Source organism: Columba livia, chromosome 24 (assembly GCF_036013475.1).
Source record: "Columba livia isolate bColLiv1 breed racing homer chromosome 24, bColLiv1.pat.W.v2, whole genome shotgun sequence".
NCBI lineage: Eukaryota > Metazoa > Chordata > Aves > Columbiformes > Columbidae > Columba > Columba livia.
Window position 1 is genome coordinate 4,320,682 of NC_088625.1, and position 17,826 is coordinate 4,338,507.

The following is a 17,826-nucleotide window of genomic DNA, read 5'->3' on the forward strand; positions in this document are numbered from 1 at the left end:
CTGCCCCGACCCTTGTCCCGCGGAGCCGAGGGGGGATGCGGAGACGCTGCCCGGGGTGGGATGTGGGTCCCGGGCCAGCCTGGTGCTGTAGGGAGGGGGGGTTGACAAAAGATGGGTAGCAGACTCAAGATGGGGGGGATACCAGCCCAAAACCCCAGCTCAGCAAGGAGCAGGTCCAGGGATGAGGGTGCCAGGAATGTGCAGCCTCGGCAGGCAGGCAGGGCAGACACTGGTGTCTATTCAAGACCAGGCACAGGCGTCTATTGTTCCGGGGGCCCAGCATGAATGTTTGCAGTTTTAATTGCGAAAAACATTTGCTAATTCCGCTCAGGAATGAATTTGGGGTCATTTGTTGTCTGGCTATTAATAGCAAGGGGAGTGGGGAGGGGGACAGCAGCCGGTGGGCTTGTATTGCCCTCCCCCAATCTGCCCAGACAGCAGAAGGAGAAAATGTGATGGAGCGGGGTTAGGGTGACAACCAGCAGCTGATTACTAAAATACCCAGTGCTGCAGACGCATACATATGTGTACAGACACACAACCAGCTGTTCTGGGTCAACTCAAGACTGAAGTGTATTGAAATATTTCAAACAGTTTATCTCAGGACAAAACAATGTTCCAAATAACTTGCAAGAGCCTCTTGGGCCTCATATAAAGTGAGATTTGGGCACTAGTTATCAAAAGAGCGAGCAGAGGCGTGAGAAGATGATTCTGACACGCCTGCCATGGGGAGAGGGTTATCACGCGCTGCAGGGTCTGTTGTTCACTTGCTTCTCCATGGTTTGTAGCAGAAACACTTCAAGCAGAAGTTGTGCCTAATCCCGGAGCATCTTCAGGTGCTCACTCTGGGTTTGGGTGCTCCCTTTGAATGAGAAAAGTAACAGATTTAACACAACTTTTCCTTACAGTTGGGCTGCAAGGTAGAGAAGCACCCCCTTTCCCTCCTCTGTTAGGTGAGCGGTGCTTTGGTGTCTTGTTGAACCTGGCCTTAAGATAGCAAGACTGGAAATGAACTATAGATGCTTCCACATTTCTTTAAACAGGCAAAAGTTGCTAAACACGGGCAAATACCACTCGTTTGACACCTCTGCCTGAGTAGTTTAGCTAGTGAATAAACCAAGTGGTACCAGGGTTTGTTCTCTGTTTAAATACAACAGGTTCTGGTCGAGTCGGAGTGCCTGATCCTGATTTCCAGCTGGTTTAAAATTTGGGGTCATAAGCCCAAAAGAGCAGGCAGAAGTGAGGCTGAGAATAAATAGGTTTGCTCCACTACACTTGACTTCAAATACAGAGGGGCATCGCACCAAGTTAAGGTTACACTGTGTAAAATTAAACACATACTGACGTCTGCAGGGTCGGTGCTGGATAGTGAGACAGGAGTGAGATCACAAGGATGCGTTTGATACCAGCTGACTACTTGGGGGAAAAAAAGGCACAAAAGGAAGCTGATAAAGCCAACAAGATGCTGAGATCCCAAGCTGCAAAACTTTGACCTGTAAGCTTTAGACTAGAAGGTGCTGCTTAGACTAAAGTGCTGTGGAGCAGGGATTGCCTCCTCCTACAATATCCTTGCCACCACGGACCCTGTTCTTCACGGCCTTAAAACATTGCCAGGAAACAGGAGCCAGTGAAGCATGGAGTGTTCAGTGCATACACAGCTCGAGGCACTAAAAGCATCTAAAGATTCTGCTCATCAGGGAAATGCCATGGTCATAATTATATTAGTGGAAGCTACTGGCATCAGGGATGGCAAGTGGGGCTTGACATCAAGGTTATGTCCTACCTCGAGGTCTCTGTTGCAAGTTTCCCTGTGGAAACAAACATTTGGATCCTGAGGATTTCACATGGTGGACAAAGGGCAAAGCTGTGGACCCTTCCCAAAACTCTCAGGTATTTCCTGTTGAAAACCAAACATGGTGATACCTTATAGCCCTTGATGGGGAGATCCAGCAGGTACCTGGCACCATCAGTTTAAATGCTCAATGTACTCAAATCTCACTTTTGATTTAATTCTGAGGTTTTGGTAATACATTGGATTTTGCAAAAGGCTTTTCCAAATCTACAGCGTAGAAGTTCTCATTTCCCTATTTTTTTTCAATGTATGAAGTCCATCTGTCCCAGCCACCAACAACTGTTCCGAGTCAGCTGTCAGTGCCAAAAACCACTCGGTGGAAACGTCGTTAGCTCTGCTGCAGTTATGATAAGTTGCTTGTCGGTATTTTCTGATGGGAAGTATTTGCAGTATTGCTTTCTTTTTCAACAAACAGCTTTGAGAGCCGTGCCAAAAATCAAACGCTTAATAACATCTTCAAAAAAATTCTTAGGAAGGGCTTGGTGTTCCTATTTGGGTAAAGCAATATCTGGCACCACCACCAAAGAGTGGTTGGGTGCACATCTACTTTACAGCTGTTGACAAAGAACGTGACACCAGCACATTCCCTCTTGCTCTGAATACTTCTGAGAATTATTGGGTTACTGAAGCACAAGTAGATTAAAGCAGTAAAATGTGTAGATTAAAAGAGTAAGATGTGTTTTACTTAGCGAGGAGAAAGCTATGGGCTGAGATGTTGCTCTGATCGTGAACTTAGGTTCTTCTACTGACCTGTTTATTTTCCTTGTACAAGTTGAATTCTGGGTCTCTTGGCTCGCTGCAGCTGTTTTTCAATTATCTGTCCACGCACTGAGGATTTGCACCAGGAACATGTGTTGACTTGCCAAAAATCACCTAAACAAGTAAATAAATCAGAACGAGCTTTGCGTTTAGCTTCATAAATAAGGACAAAAGCTGGTTGCTGAACCTCCTGCCAGTTTGCCCCTAACTTGAGCCATCTCCAAAAGGTAAAACATGGCTTAGCCCCCACTTACTCCGGCTTATTTGGATTGTTATTTAAGTTTTCCTTGCAAATTGCATTCGGTGCTTTATCATCCTTGGCGATGAGCTTTAGTTTGTTGAAGCAGAACTGGCCTCCCAGTTGTATATTTAGAGCTAATGCTTCACAGTTGATCGCACCGAGCCCTGATGATCCGGAGAAGGTTCATGAACTCCTTGGTCTGAAGTGGTGGGAGGGAGTCAGCAACAGGAAAATGAACATTGTGCAGACCAGGAGGATCCTGAGTCCTCAAGAGCCCCTCTCTGCAGAACAAGAGCGTGTATTGCTAACATGCCCCTCAACAAGATAAAACAGCCGCTCCGTGCGTAAAAACTGGTGGCCTGCTTTGAAACTGTTTATATTAGAAGAGATGAATTCAAGATATAAAATTAATTAGGATAATTACATTCTCAATCTGGCTTCTCTATCAACTGGAATATGAACTGCACCATCTTCCCCCAGTTGATAAGGGCTGTTTGCCTTCCCTCTGAACCCCTAGGGAGTATCATATTTTTATGAGACACGGGATCAAAACCAAATTTGACCATGCAGGGGAGGAGTAACAAAACCCATCCCTTCACTGAGTCAGGACGTGGCCTAAGAACCAGTTAATGGCTTTAATTGCACTAATGAATGTTCTGGACACAGTCTTAATTGTCACCCAAAAGGGCTGGATTGCTGGTTGGGTCCAGTTCTGTCAACAGCTGTGCCTGGGGCAGAGGAAATACCTGCTGGGTTGTAGTTCTCAGACTCCCATGCTGCAAATGAGGCTTTTCAGTTTCAGAAAAACAAACAATAACATAACGACTGGACTTTTTTTGGCCTGAAAGCTCAGGTCTCTGGTTATGACTCTTCCAAGTGCTAACACCCTCAGTATTAACTTGAGATTAGAGGTATTGTTGGGAGAGTTTTGTTCTTTTTTAGGGACTTACCACATCTGTGGGGAACAAGAGAGCAAGGTGCTGCATGGACTTCACCAGTCCCCCGGATAACAAACTCCTGCTTCTCATTTGAGATAAGTGGAGGTCAGGGAGGCTTCCCTTGGGAAGAAGGGTGGAGGGAGGTATATAAAGATGTTTTCTGCCCAAGAATGGGGTTCTGAGGTTCTGTTATCGCTTCTTCTTTGGCGGTCGCCAGCTTTGAGTGCCTGGCCGCGTTGGGTGCTGTAAGAAAGCTTTGTGTGAGTCCTGTGCACACGTTCAGCTGTCTCACACACGGCTTGGGAGCGCAAACCCAAGACAGCTGCGTGACTGAGCTGGTGGGCAGTTCGTGTCAGAGCAGCATCCTAAGCCAGGCCTTCCAAGCCCTTAGAAAAAGCACTAATATGCAAGGAACGAGGTCTAGAAGGGCTGTTCTTGAAGGTCTTGCCAAAGCTTTTTCTCTGCAGTGTTGGGTGTTGAAGGTGCTTTTGGTGCGTGTTCCCAACCAGGCAACTAGTAGAGATAAAACCAGCAGATTCAGAAGCAAAAATTTATAAATGGGAGTCAGCAAAAAAACCCCACAAACCCACATCTGCAATGTCCCTGGCTCCTGAGAGCACGGTTGGGCAGGATTCCCATGAACCCAGACTGCCGAGAGCCATCAGATGGGAGTCCGGTCAGCATTAACTAATTAAAAAGAACAACCAGCCACGTACATGCTGCAACCTGACAGCCCACAGGTACTTGAGATAAGCTCAAAACATAAATGGGAATTGTTCTGTCATGCAAGAATCACTTGTCAGTATAAATAATATAATGTATTGGGTTATGTAGTGTCCCTCGTGGGATGGAGCACAGGGCTTAAGCAGAGTCAGTTACAAGGGGAAATGAAGGTTTCAGTGCAGCGATAGATAAAGTAGATGAAATTAAATTGTGTTCAGATAATGCTCAAGGTTTTCTTTCCCTTTCGTTTTGTTCTAAAGTCATAAATCCCAGGGATTCCAGAGTTATAAAGCCAGAACACACACTCTAACCTACTCCCGTCAATGTACCTGATTATTACAATGCAAATGTAAGATCAGCGGGTTTTTAAGGGTCCTCTTAATTCATTTGGGCACAGCTGGCTTGTTGGAAGACACTGAGCTTTGAAACTGCAACATGCCAAGGAATTGCTGTGTCTTTGGCAGTGGCTAGAAGGCAGCAGTTGAGAGTGTTCAATATTGCAGGATTTTTAATCGCACTATTAAAAATAGATTTTGGTGGCCTGGGTAAGATTTTCTGCTGAGCTGGAGAAATCCACTGAAATCTAAGGGGATTTGTGCCCATTACTAGGCTGTTTCTAATGCCCCAGGGCGTCTTCTGAAAATCGCCGCCTTAATAAAGTTCGGGGCGATTCCTTATCTAAGTGGCCAGCGTTTTACAGGCGGGATGTAAATTGAGACACTTTGTTTTAGACTATTTTGGAGGGTGGAATTATAATACTTGTGAGAACTGAGGTCCATTGAAAGCATCCGACTTCCCTGTGCCCCTAATTCACTCACCATTTTGGAGTCTTGTCCAGTGTGTCTCAAGATGTTTAACCACCTGAAGGAGCCCATAATATTCTACATATCCAAAGCAAGTCAGAATTTTTGTTTCGTTAGCAATAAGAATAAGACTGACAAACAACGGCATGAGGGAGAGCTGTTCAGAGAAAGCAGCCTCACCTTTTAACAGTGCTCTGCACAACAGTCCTGCTTTTAATTCCCCATGGAAAGGTTCCTGCCACTTCCCATCTCTCTGGGGTGGCCGCTGCTCTCAGACCTGCTCGAATGGAATCAGCTTAATGATTTAGTCTGCACATTTAATACAAGGTTCTGCTTGGTCTAGGCCAATATCAGCCATGGAGACAATATTTTTGTTTTGCTAGGATGCTATCCTTGGAAAGCAGAAGCCTTGATAGATGTTACTGCTTTTACCTGCATGATGTAGCACGTGCGGCTTCTGTTCATGGATCAGTGTCTGTCTTTGCCAGGTGCTGCCAAAAAGAAACAGAGTAAGAAACAACTCGCTATACCCATTTGTGTCCTCACTCAATGAAAGCTACCCAAAAGGCTAATTCACCGCGCTACTGGGTTGCCATAAAGATGCGGAGCGTTCCTTAGAGTATTGGATGATAATGGCTGCGTGAGCGGCCCTTGAATCACAGCAGTGGAAAGAACCGAGTGTCCAGAGGCCAGGCAGCGTCTACCACGCACCCCGAGGATCCATTAAGGAGATTGCTGCCTGCTCATGGAATTCCTCCCGGGGCCTCTGGCTGCCAACACTCTCTTGAATGATTTCCGGGAGCTCACACAGTTAACGGCAGGGAAGGTGTTGCAAAGTCCTGCAGCTCTTGCTGCTTCTGTAAAACAGCTTTTATCCTCTCAAAGGATGTTATCAACAGCTATTTTTAATACACACTTCAATCTTTGCTTTAATCTTTTTCTCCTGCATTGATCTCTGCAAAAGCCCAAAGAGAAATATTTCTTTGTACCCACCTTGTTGTTTACAGTTAGTTATTTTTAGAGCCTGGAAAACATCTGCTCTGTAGTAGCAAGGTCCTGAGCATCAGTAATATATCTTTGAAGGGGAAATCCCTGCGATTGCCTCTGGATCAGCCCTGACTTGGCAGCTGGTGGCAGCCCCCTGTCCTTGAAGAGCGGGTGGTTGTTGTCAAGGTGTTTAGATCCCGACAATTGAGGTGGAAGGAGTAATACACAACCCCCAGTGACATGCAGGCAGGACTGGGTGCACTTGCCTTCAACCACCACAGGTCTCTTTGCTGATCCAGGAGCTCCTGCAGCAGAGGAGGTGCTGGTTTGTGTTCCTCTTTGGGCTTGGCTGCTCTGCTGAGATGGCACGTGGTGGACATCGATGGGGCTGGTGTGATTTCTCAGGGAGCGAGGAGGGAATGGTTTATCTCCTTGTGCATGAGCAAGCAGCTATTACTTGGCTACAGCTTGGTCAGTGCTGATGGAGTTGGCTTTGAAGTGGAGATGAAAGGCAGAGCACCTTGTAATCGCCTCATGGGCTCTCCTTCAAGCACAACTGGCTATTTGAGTTGGTGAGCATCCCGATATATCTGGTGTTTTCCCTTTGTTTTGGCCAGTTTTCAACGTCCTGCAGATAACAGGGCAGTGCGGAGCCCTGCCTGCCAAAGCTGCCTTGTGCGTGCCGGAGGGGAGGTTAAACCAGGTACTAACTCCTTTCTTCTTCCATCAAAAACCCTCTGGTGGGCCTGGCCAACACACAGCTGTCCTCACCCACAGGCTCTCCCACACAACGGGGCGAGATAAACCCTTTGAAGTCTGCGTTTGGACTGGCAGCAGCTTCTAAGGCAGTCGGGTGCCCCCCTCTCCCATTTGCCAGCCATGCCTCGGGTTCCCCAAGTCAACAGCTGAGCTGCGATCAGGGCTGATAAATCCACAGCGCTGGATCGCTGGGGCTTTGCCAGGGGACAGAGGGGACTTCAGAATCCAGTTCTTTCAGGGTGCTGGGTGAGCATGAGAGGATTCGGGTTTTTTTTCTTGACACCCACCATCACCCCACTGTTGGTCAACAACTGATTGTTCTCCTCGCCTGGGGAGGCTCCTGCTGTTCTGCTGCAGGCTCCTTGATCCTCCTCCTCTTTCTGCAAATATTTGGACGAGATCCTGTTTGGCTGTTTTGACAGTTTGACTCAGCTATTAAATGACAAAGGCAAGCTGGACCCAGGTTCAGCGTGGTAACAAGCAGCTCTGTGAAGGGGGGAGACTGGGAGAAGAGGCAGCAGCTCTGTGGGAGACATTCTGGACAGGAGGCAAAGCCTTTCTTTGCCACAACGCCCTCCCTCTTTTCTCCATCCCTGGTTTCCTTTTCGTATCTGTGTTCCTCATTGAGAAGCAGTAGCTCCTTCAAAGAAATGTGAGGGAACCCATTTGCAGAATTTACAGCTGCTTCTCCAGCCTTGAGTGGTCTCCTCTTTAGCAGCAAGCTGTTAAGCATGTTCTTAAGTGGGAAGATAAGTGGTGTTACGATCCTTTCATCTTCTGGCTCAGAGCAGGCTGGAGATAACTGATAAGGGGATGACAGCAAGGAAGATGCATAGACACCTTTGGATTTAATTCCTGCTTTGTAAGGCAGTCTTTAAAGCACATCTCTGGTGGGAACACAGGCTGGTAAAATAAAGCTGGTCCTTCCTTTCCCAGCATATGTCTTTTCCTCATGTCTCCGAGGCAGATCCTCTGTCTGTGCCAGCAGAGCTGGTGCAGAGTGAGCTTCGTTCTCCATTTCAGAGCTCTCCTTCTGGTGCTGACATTCGAGGGACTTGGCTTGAGCTGCCTCTAGACACTGTTTCGGCTGGTGATTTCATTTCCACATTTCTTTTTTTTTACAGCAGCCCTTTGCAGATTTGAGCTGTGCTCTAAACAGGACTGCATTTGCACTAGGGGAGTAACGGTCTTGCACCTGATGGGCAAAGATGCATTCCTCCGCCAAGATCTGTAAGAGCACACATCAGCGACAGCTTCACGTGGGTGCGAGTCTTCAGACCGCTCTTGAACAGACTCTGCATTCAGTTCCAGAATTCCTGGTTTAGTCCCTCACCTGCTGGCTGGAACAGGTGGCGAGCACATGCCTGTGAGGGTCTTTACTGGGGGGTGGGCTTCAAGGTCAGCTGTACGCAGCCCGCATTCCAACTGAGTCCCTGTGCCTCATGTTCTGGCCTCGCTGGCTCTGAGGTATCCAGAGGTTCTTAACCACGCTACACACGCTGCTGGTTGAAAATAAACCACTTGAAAGTAGCGTGTCTGTGTCCTGAGCCTGCGCTGAGCGGCGAGGGCTTGTGCGTCGCAGCCCAAAGCGCGAGCGGAGGCTGCAGCCTCAAATCAGCCCCCGGTGCCTCCGCACCTCGCTGTTACTCAGCACTTTCCACTGACAGGGAATTAAGTAGGATTTCTAGGTCATTGTGGGCTTGTCAGGAGGAATCCATCTCCTGCAGACCTCATTACCGAGGCTCACTCTGCCATGCCAGACTTCAGAACAATTGCAGCCTGGTTCCCTAAACACCGACTAATGAGACAGAGCTGTTAGCAGCAGTTTGCTAAATAAAGGCTGTTTCTGCCTGAGACAGAACAAAGCCAGACTGGATTTTCTTAGCTGTCTCTCACACAGAAGGTATTTCAAAGGACCCTTATTAAAATAATGAGCTAGATGTTGCTCTTGTGGTGGCTGCATAGGGCCAGTGCTTGATGCTAGTGCCAGGCGCTTCCCCAAAGCAATGACATCAAGTGACTTGGGCTCAAGTGACCTAAAAACCTCTCCAGCTCCTTTCATGCTGCTGCCCCCTTGGTGTAGAGGTACCTTGAGCATTTACCTGAGCTCCTGTGACTTTGTCCTGCTCTGATAGTGACTTGCTGCCTCATGGTGGACAAGCTGCTCTCGGTGGCCTTGATTTCCTTGGGTGCCATAAGATGTTCTTTGAGCTCTGGGTGGTAGCAAAACTTGCTCAGGATTCATGTGTATGGCTTTGGAAAGGTGAGAGATCCAGCGTCTGAGCACACGGGACAAATGGGGCTGCTTTTGAAAGGAGCTGGATATTTGCAGATTACAAATGGGAGGCGATTTAAGATTTCTGCTTGTACCTGCATGCCGAGCAGAAAAGACATAGCCCTCAGTTGAGTAGCCTGAGGCCAGGTAACTTCTGTTGATGTTCCTGTAATGAGAGTTTTCATCCCATCTCTCTCCCTGTTGTCAGAAGGGCCAGGATTAAAGATGAACTCTGAAGCATGGTGGGATGGGGCTGGCTGCCTCTGGCTGGAGCAGGCACAGGAGAGCTGGAGATTGTTCCTTGGCCAGTTTGCAGGTTTGTTTGAAGTGGCACTTTGACGTGGCAACAGGAGTCGATGGAAGGTAAAAACGGTGTCTAGACAGGTTTTTCTCACTCTCTGTTGTTGTCTCTAAAGCAGCAGAAACAGTGCCAAGCAGGCTGGATGGCTCCAGGATGCGAGGAACAGAGCTATTTCTAGAAAGAAGGAACAATGGTTCTTCAGGAGCACCCCAGCCAGCTCTCACTGAACCCTTACCGAACCTCTTGCGGGTGGAACTCGTCCTCTGTGTGCACTGCCTGGATAAATAAATGGCAGACTGATGCTGTTGAGAGTGAGCAAGGGGAGGTCTGAGAGGTGACCAGGGTGTTTCCAGGTGAGCTGGTGTGGCAGAGTGGTACAGAGAGGTCCAGTGACTGGTGGCAGGGTCAGGAACCCAGGAGGTCAGTTGATTTTGGCAGCATTTGGAGAGGGATCAGGCTGGCTCCAGTGGTGTGCTGAGAAAAGACTTCCTCGGTTTGGCTGGCTGGATGCTGCCAGGATTTGCCCAGCAGAGCTGGCCTGTGTGCCCAGTAACAACTGCAGCCAGTGGTTCAGCGATACTGGGAGGGAAAGGATGGGATCTAGAGAGACTTGTTGCTGGCTGGCAAGCTGCTGTCTTGGCTCTGATGTGCCATCTCCCCCAGGCTGTTTGGGAGGGGAAGCGGAGACTGCGTTCAAATGCCGATTGTCTGTCCTTCAGCTGGGAGCAGAGCCAGAGAGAGAGGCTCTGGCAGCATCTGATGCAGGGGGCAGATGTTAGGGGAAACATACTCATCTGTAAAACGCTGTCGCTGGGATTTTCACAGGAGCCTCAAAGGTTAAGTGCCCCTGTGTTGGAATGAAGGTTCAAGAGAGAAATCCTGGGCTCCTGGGATTTCTGCTGGGCTCGGGGAAGCTTTTGGAAGGCAGCTCTTGCTGCTGGGATGAGCTCGGTGCAGCATCTGTGGGTTGTCCAGGTGACTGCTGTTCTCAGCCCCATTTATTGAAGCGTAGCTGGGGAGAACGGCAAAGCCACACAGTGCCAGGTTTAATCTCTCGTGGGGGCTTCAGAGGTGCGCAGTTCAGTTCCGTCTGGCTCCTCTCCCCTTAGCCAGCTGCCAACTTCTGCAAGCACGAGCTGAAAGCAGAGTAATTCCTGACCCTGCCTGTGCTCTCCCTTCACCCCTGCCACAGCAGGGCTCGGCCGCAGGTTCCAAGCAGAGCTGGAAACTTGGCACCGAGGCAAGGAGCAGAAAGGAGCCCAGCTTGCTCTTCTGTGCCTGGGTTGGCTTCTGTACTGCTGTGGGGAGTACAAATATGTTCCCAATCTGTTTGCTCCACTGACGTGACTCCAAGACATACAAGCAACAGATACACTGACCAAGAAGGGGCCATTGTTAGAGGGACCTTCTTGACTGTGGCTCTGCTGTGACCAAGCAAACGCTGCTGCTCGATGCTCCCCAGCGCTGGATCCAGGACACTCAATCCTCCCGTGTCCCCCAGCTTTAACTGCACATCAGCACAGACGAGCCAGGAGTTCATTCCTATTTTACTCCATTTGTCCATCTATGTGCCCTCATCTGGCCTTTGATTTACATGCCCATCTCTGGCAGACAGGCATTAAATCAAGCTGTAGATAAAAGAAGTTCCGAGCATCGCTTCCCTCTGAACCGCCCCAGACGTTCGCTGACACATCGCTAATTGCACACGGGCAGACAGCCTGAGCAGGCAGATAGATCATCCTGCGCTGGAGGCTGAGCAGCGAGGAGCCAGGGGAAGGGAGGGATGGACTGATGGACAGGTGAGCGTTTTGGCTAAGGAGTAATAGGGGCGCCAAGAAAACCAGAGAAGAGGAAGGGAGTTACCTCATTAGTTTCCAGCAGGGTTGTCCTCTGAGAGGTATTTCCTTGAGCTTTATCCAGTCTGATTTTAGTTGCAACTTTAACGAACAATAAAGGCTTCCACGGTTTCCCTTGGAGGAACTGGAATGAATCCAAATAGATTTTAGTGCTGAGAAGCAGATCCTGTTATTAATGTCAGCCTAATCATTTCTTTCTATCTCCTTCCCACCTTTTTTGCCATTCATGCTTTCTGAGAAGCCTGCAGACGGTTATCAAAGTCCAGTCCACCCTCTTCCTCAGCTGCTTCTGAAATTGCAGACCAGATTGCAGCCTCCTCTGGGTTTGTGGTCTGCGAGAGCACCTGTGCCACACTGGTGTGGGGACTGACAATGAAACTGAGCTGGAGCTGAACTGGGGCCCAGCACATGGGCAGGAATGATCCCCCATGCTGAGCAGGAACCCTCCTGCTGCTGGGCCCGTGTCTCTCTGGGAAAAGAGCCTCTGACCAGGACTGAACTGGGAGCATTCGCCTGAGAAAATTCTCTGCTAAAAATAGCAGCAGTGAGATGTTTAAGGAGAAAAACAAGTCAGGGTCTGGGAGAAGTTAGTTCCCAGATATGTGGCTAATTCAGCTCTCCCAGGACAAGTAATCTTTTAACCCCTCCATGCCAAGATGTTTCTGCTCTAATTAAACAAGCTGGGACAAGCCAAAATGGCCTTTGTCCTTCCTCTTTGCTCTGACGTGGCATTACTTTCCTCCCTCTTCCCCTCCTCATCTATTCCAGCACATTCCTAATAGTGCTCTTTGTCAAGCTTCTCATCTTTATCTGTCTGTGACTTCACTTGGGCTCCCTTTAATTCCCGATGTACTCCCTAAGAAAATAAGCTCTACTGCACCCTGCGGCGCAACTCCCTCCGCAGGTTTGCAGCCTACGCTCAGGCTGATGTTAACAAGGTGAGTCTTTTCAGATCTGTTTGCGTGATTCAGGGCTGCCCCTAGAACATTATTCCCCCGACTCGCACGTCTTCAGGCCTGCACGTGGCTCCCACAGCTTTCTACCCGATGCCTTTTCCCCTTGTAGATCTGTGTCCTTTGTTCTGACGGATTCACTGCAAAGCTTCAAAGCTGCCTTACAGAAGACGGCCCCACCTCTGTGGAATGACGGCAGTGGTTCCACAGGCTCCTGGTCGCACGCTCATAGGCAGATGTGAACGTTCCCTCTGTGCTTGCAGTCAGTCTCTTGCCATGTTCATTTGTACATGTTTTGTACAACGCATTAGCCAGACAATTGTGCTTTATACCCGAGGCCAGAATTATACACGCAAAAAAAGACAAAAATGATAGTGTGAAATTGGAAAAAACCCTCTTAAAAAGAGAGATGTTTTCAGTCTTGTCATAAGTAATTTCTCTGTGTGCTTGCTCACGCTCTCTCCCGTTCCCTTCTCCAGCCTTGTTCTCAGTCTTGGCTCTGATAACGACTGCTCTTCCCAACTCCCATTTTCCACAGGAAGATGACATGGATGGTCTCTGATAAGCAGAACTTCAGATCTGTGTTTTGCTGGTCAAGCTATAGGCTGGAGGAGAATGGAGGATCAAGAGATTAGAGTCACAGACAGAGGAATAGAGGATTATAGGCTAAAACCCTGCGAGTCTCTGTATTGATGGTTGGGACACAGCCAGACACTAAAGAGTATTGCAAAGCCTGGTGCTGATAGCATATCCGCTTATTTCCTCTCTTTGCATTTCAGGCAGCTTTTGATATATGTGTCCTCGTCAGAAGCCAGGGTCGGGCAGGTACCGAGCATCCTCGCTCCTGCCTGAGCCCAGTACCTGTGGAGATCAAGCCTGTGCGTTACCTGGCACTCAGCCTGGAAAACGTCACTTTGGCTTATGAGATTCTCAGCAATCCTCGAGTCAAATTCCCACACAAGACAAAAATAAAGGAACTTGCCCCTTTTCCCCATCGCAGCTCCTTCTGTCTCCCTGATCCTGGCCATAGATCCTGCCATGTCTCACTGTCCTGGCTCTGCCCTGGAGACTTCCCTTCACATCTCCCTGCGGGAGGAAGGGAGAGGACGGGAGGAAGACCATTGCCCCTGGTTCTTATCACAGTTATCTGCTGGTTCCCTCCCACTTTGCACTAATTCGGTATCAGCATCTGCCACTTTTGGGAGGAAAGGGACTTGCTGAAGTGAGAAATAACGTAGGATGTGGCTGTGTGGCAATTCTTGGGGCTGGCTAGGAAAACAATGGCAGGCAAGTGGGAATAGGCAGGAAGGGTTGGTTTTAGATCTGCCTGGTGCAAATATTCCCACTTCAGTGCTCACCATTTTTGTTTCTGGCCTTTGCTTTTGCTGCTGCAAGACACTCTCATCCGGTAAACATATCACAGAATGGTGTATCCACTGCTGGCTGAGATAGTGTGATCCTTACCCTTCCTGTGCCTGCCCATTCCTCAGTTTTTCCCTCCGTCCTGTACATCCTTACTGAATTGCAGGGGCCACTTAATTTGAAGAGACTGAGTCTTAACTGATAAACGTAAAGCATTAACACATTAAAATGATGGTGGGTAAAGACTGTGAGAACCTCAGCAGACATCCAGGGACCCAGCCAGTTGTACTCCTTGGGTTTTCATGTCCTAAAGCAGAGGTGGGGATGAGCATGACCTCCCGAGATCCCCTTGTGTCTCATTTTCTGTGAATGCACTCATTTTCACGGTCCGCATCGGCTGTGAGCCAGACGTAATTGAAGATGTAATTACGCTGTCCATTTGTTAATGAAAATGGCAAGAGCAGCGCTCAGTACAACGTGACCATTTCGATGCGTTCCCAGCCAAGCGATCTGTAATTGTTTTCTCGTTGCCTTATTTCTCTTCTGGCTTTTGCCAAAGACTTGGTGCAGCCATAATGAGAAGCTCCCTGGCCTAATGGCCTTCCCTCAGAGCCACGCAGCAGGGACACCTGCCCCTGGTTTCCTCCTGGGGAGTCAGCATAACACTGCAAGCCCAAAGCATCTGTGCAAGGGGCTTGACCTCAGAGGCCAATAGCAAGGCAATATAAATTATCTGGACAGGGCTTAATCCCCTGGTTAGTGGTATCTAATGCAATGCAGAAGCTTCGTGCTCTATTCCCTGTTGCTTAACCCAAGAAAAATGCAACTTTTGGTTCAGCCTCGCATTTCTTTCTTGGGGAGAGGCAACTCAGGAATGCCAGGGGTGGTAATAACAGCCTTTTCTATGCACAGCTTTCCTATTCATGTTTCCTTCCTGTTCCCTCTCCATTACACTTCATCCTAGATTTTGAGGGGCAAATTCTAACTCTTTCTGTCTTTTCTTTGAGCTGAAGATGGCCCAAAACTATACTACAGAAAGAGATGCAATCTGACATACTGGAAACTCACTAGCCCTTGCTGCTTCCATCTTAATCTCTTTTAAGTATTAGTCATCCACCTAAGTATTGCTTCCTTCCCGTCTTGCACGTACATTCAGTCCTTGCCAGAAGAGCCAGAAACCGGGATACGAGCTTGGGAAAACAGGTGAGAGAGGACCAGATCATGCACAGATTAAGATGTTGGGCAAGGCACATACAGCCAGATCTGCAGAGGATTAAATGCCCGTCTCCCCCTTGATGTCAACAGCATTTAGATACCTTTGCGAAGCTGGCACTTGGTCTGACGGGTGGAAAGGTATTTCAATAAAATGGGCTAAATCTGTTAGACCCTTTGACTGGGGAGCTTTCTCCCAAGGTTGCCAGCTCTCTCCTAAAGCATCTGTGTTCCCTTTGGGAGAGCAGAGCATAAGAACCTTCTGGTGGGCTCAGGCCAAGCTCCACGTGTCCAGCCAAGAGCTCAGACTTATGCTAAGACTGTGAGTAAGCTTGAACCGTTCCTGTTCAGACAGCTCATGATGCCTCCTCCGAGCACGGGCCTACGGATTTGCACAGTGGGTGGCGTGCAGATCTGATCTTGAGAACAGGCTGCCTCATTTTCGTGAAAGTGCAGATAGGCAGCGCCTCGATATCTCGCCTCTAAACACGTTGCAGTGCCATGAGCAAAACGGCAACCAAAGATTGTGAAATCCTTACCTCCAGAAGCCCTTGTCAGATGGATATTTGAGGCAGCGTGTCTGCAGCTGCACCGCAACATGACGAAACCAAACTTTGGGAAAGCATCAGAAAGCACGGTGTGGTCTTCACCAGGCAACACCTACGGTTCCCTACCTGCATAGGAGAGAGCAGGAATGTTTGTCCGCAGGAGGAGGCTGCATTGCAGAGGCTTTTGTCTTAAGGGGGCTCCATACCTCCGTGACAACAACCTGCTTTGCTACTGAGTGCGGGTGTGTGGGCTGTGTGTATACCAGCGGCTTTGCTGTCTGATTAGGAGGTAGAACAGTAAATCCTCCTGTCTAAAAGGGGGGAAAAAGAAAAAAACGCAACAAAGGACTGTGTGCGTGGTCTGGATGCTAATGGGCCTTCTCTGCAGCAGTCAGGGCATTAAGGTCCCAGTTTAAATCAGGAGGTCTAAACAGGTTAAGATTTCTTTACAGAACTGTACGTACTCTGTTCGCAGACATCTCCTTGTGTTCTCTAGTGGTGAGCAGGAAGAGAGTGAATTAAGAGCAAAATCCGAAATTCTCTCATCTTCAGATGAACGCAAATAGTCCCTGATCTTCTACACAACTTTATCCTGGGGGTCCTGGTCCTGCTGAGAGCACCAGAGGCTCCCGTGTGATCAGCATTTCAGAAGAGGCGATGCCATCAGCCAGTTACCTAAGAGAGGAGAAATGCAAAAGCCAGAACTGTGGGGAACGCCAGACACTGCTCTGTAATGTTCCATTTGCCTTCTCTAGGTTAATTATGCTTCATGTTCCCTGCCCGGGCGGGCACATCTCCTCTGTTTGTAGGTGTCTATCAGAGAGCTGGCACCCTTTTAACTGAGCGGTGCAAGCCATGCATCTAAAATAAGTCATGCTGTTTCATGATAGCTGGAAAAAATAAAGCTTTACTAGCACAAGCAGCTATAACGGCACAGAGGATTTATGACTGAGTGGGTTTTTTCCAGGGTGGGCTGGCCACAGTCTGGTGATGGCCTTTTTATAACCGTTATCAGCTCCCACACAGACCAGGTCCATCTGTTACTTAATTTGAACGGAGACACTCCTAAGCTTTTGTTCGCTAATCTCTTGCCGCACGTCTACATTGTTCTGTAGCGGGGCAGCCCACCCGTGAGTCAGGCTTGGCTTGCTGACCTCGGGGGACACGCTGGAAAATCAGAATAAGAGAAAAACACGCAGCAATGTCTGGTCATTTGACCAGCATGTTCTGCTTGCCTGTCCCCCATAGCAGTTCCAAGGGGTTTTTAACCTGCCAGAGCAAACATAGACCCAGCTCCTTGGGCTGAAAGTTAAGACTGAGTACCACAAAGCAAAATCCTCCTGACTGTATCTAATGGCATAGGCTGGGGTTTGCAAACGGACTTATACGAACTGTCACTTAGAAAGGTAATGAGACGCCTGAAAATGTAAATGAGGATCAATAGGATGCTTAATTCCCACTGAAATTCAATAAGAACAAGGTATGCCATTCATTCCCTGCCCACACATTTATGCACCCTTTATAAATCTGGTCTTTATATATCACAAGTGCATTTAAGTCCCTTAAGCTATGCCCAAAACCCCAGCCAAGGGACAGCTGGACAAAAAAACCCCACAAAACTCACCAGAGCCAGAGTCAGGCATTTTTTGCTATCACATTCCTACACCGTGCTGTGTTACCTATTCTACACCACCTCGCCTACACTGGCACAAGTTGCATTGCAGAATCGCAGCGGGATGCACTGGGGAACGTTTCTCCGCCGGTTTCTCGCACATTTGACAGTCGGCTTCCTCCCTGCCGCACACACGCAACACTTGTAAGGCAAGGACAGAGCTGGGGTCAGCCCTGAACCGCACCGCTTGTCTCCCACCTGCTGCTCTGATCAGCTCTGTTCTTGTCACCATCTCTTTCCCTGCAGCTGAGGACAGATGCTCTGGGGGGCATCTCCACACTGGCAGTTGTAAATGTGCTGACGTGCAGAGGGTTCAGCTAACGTGTTTCTAACACCTAACAATATATCACTGGGTAGCAGTCCTGCTGCACAGGGTAACCAGCCAGAAAGCAAAGATGCTTAACAAGGCATGTGGTTTATAGCAGCGTTCCCACATGGCTCTGATGCATTTTGAATTGCAAATCAAGTGACGGCTTAGTGATGATGGACACCTCCAGCAAGGCATATTTTTGTTGCTTTAGTGGGCAGGTGTTTAAATACAGCTGCATGTTTTTGTACGGCTTGTGCCTGACAGCGCATTAACTA

General features: G+C 48.6%; 1 protein-coding gene and 1 long non-coding RNA gene across 16 annotated transcripts in view; one reads left to right on the forward strand and one right to left on the reverse strand.

The window, feature by feature from the left end:
* The window catches only part of JAM3 (junctional adhesion molecule 3), a 28,694-nt gene that overhangs the window by 418 nt on the left and 10,450 nt on the right, over positions 1–17,826 (forward strand). The window lies entirely within an intron of this gene.
* Positions 549–17,494, reverse strand: LOC110363752 (uncharacterized). 15 transcript variants are annotated; one of them, XR_010467925.1, is made up of 6 exons: positions 16,034–17,494; positions 15,561–15,695; positions 11,707–13,052; positions 11,502–11,618; positions 5,749–5,807; positions 549–5,593 (listed from the first exon to the last, which is right to left on the reverse strand). It is a non-coding gene; the product is annotated as an uncharacterized LOC110363752 (long non-coding RNA). The 15 variants fall into 15 exon arrangements; XR_010467919.1 differs by having other exon boundaries at positions 549–5,807; XR_010467924.1 differs by having other exon boundaries at positions 6,310–13,052.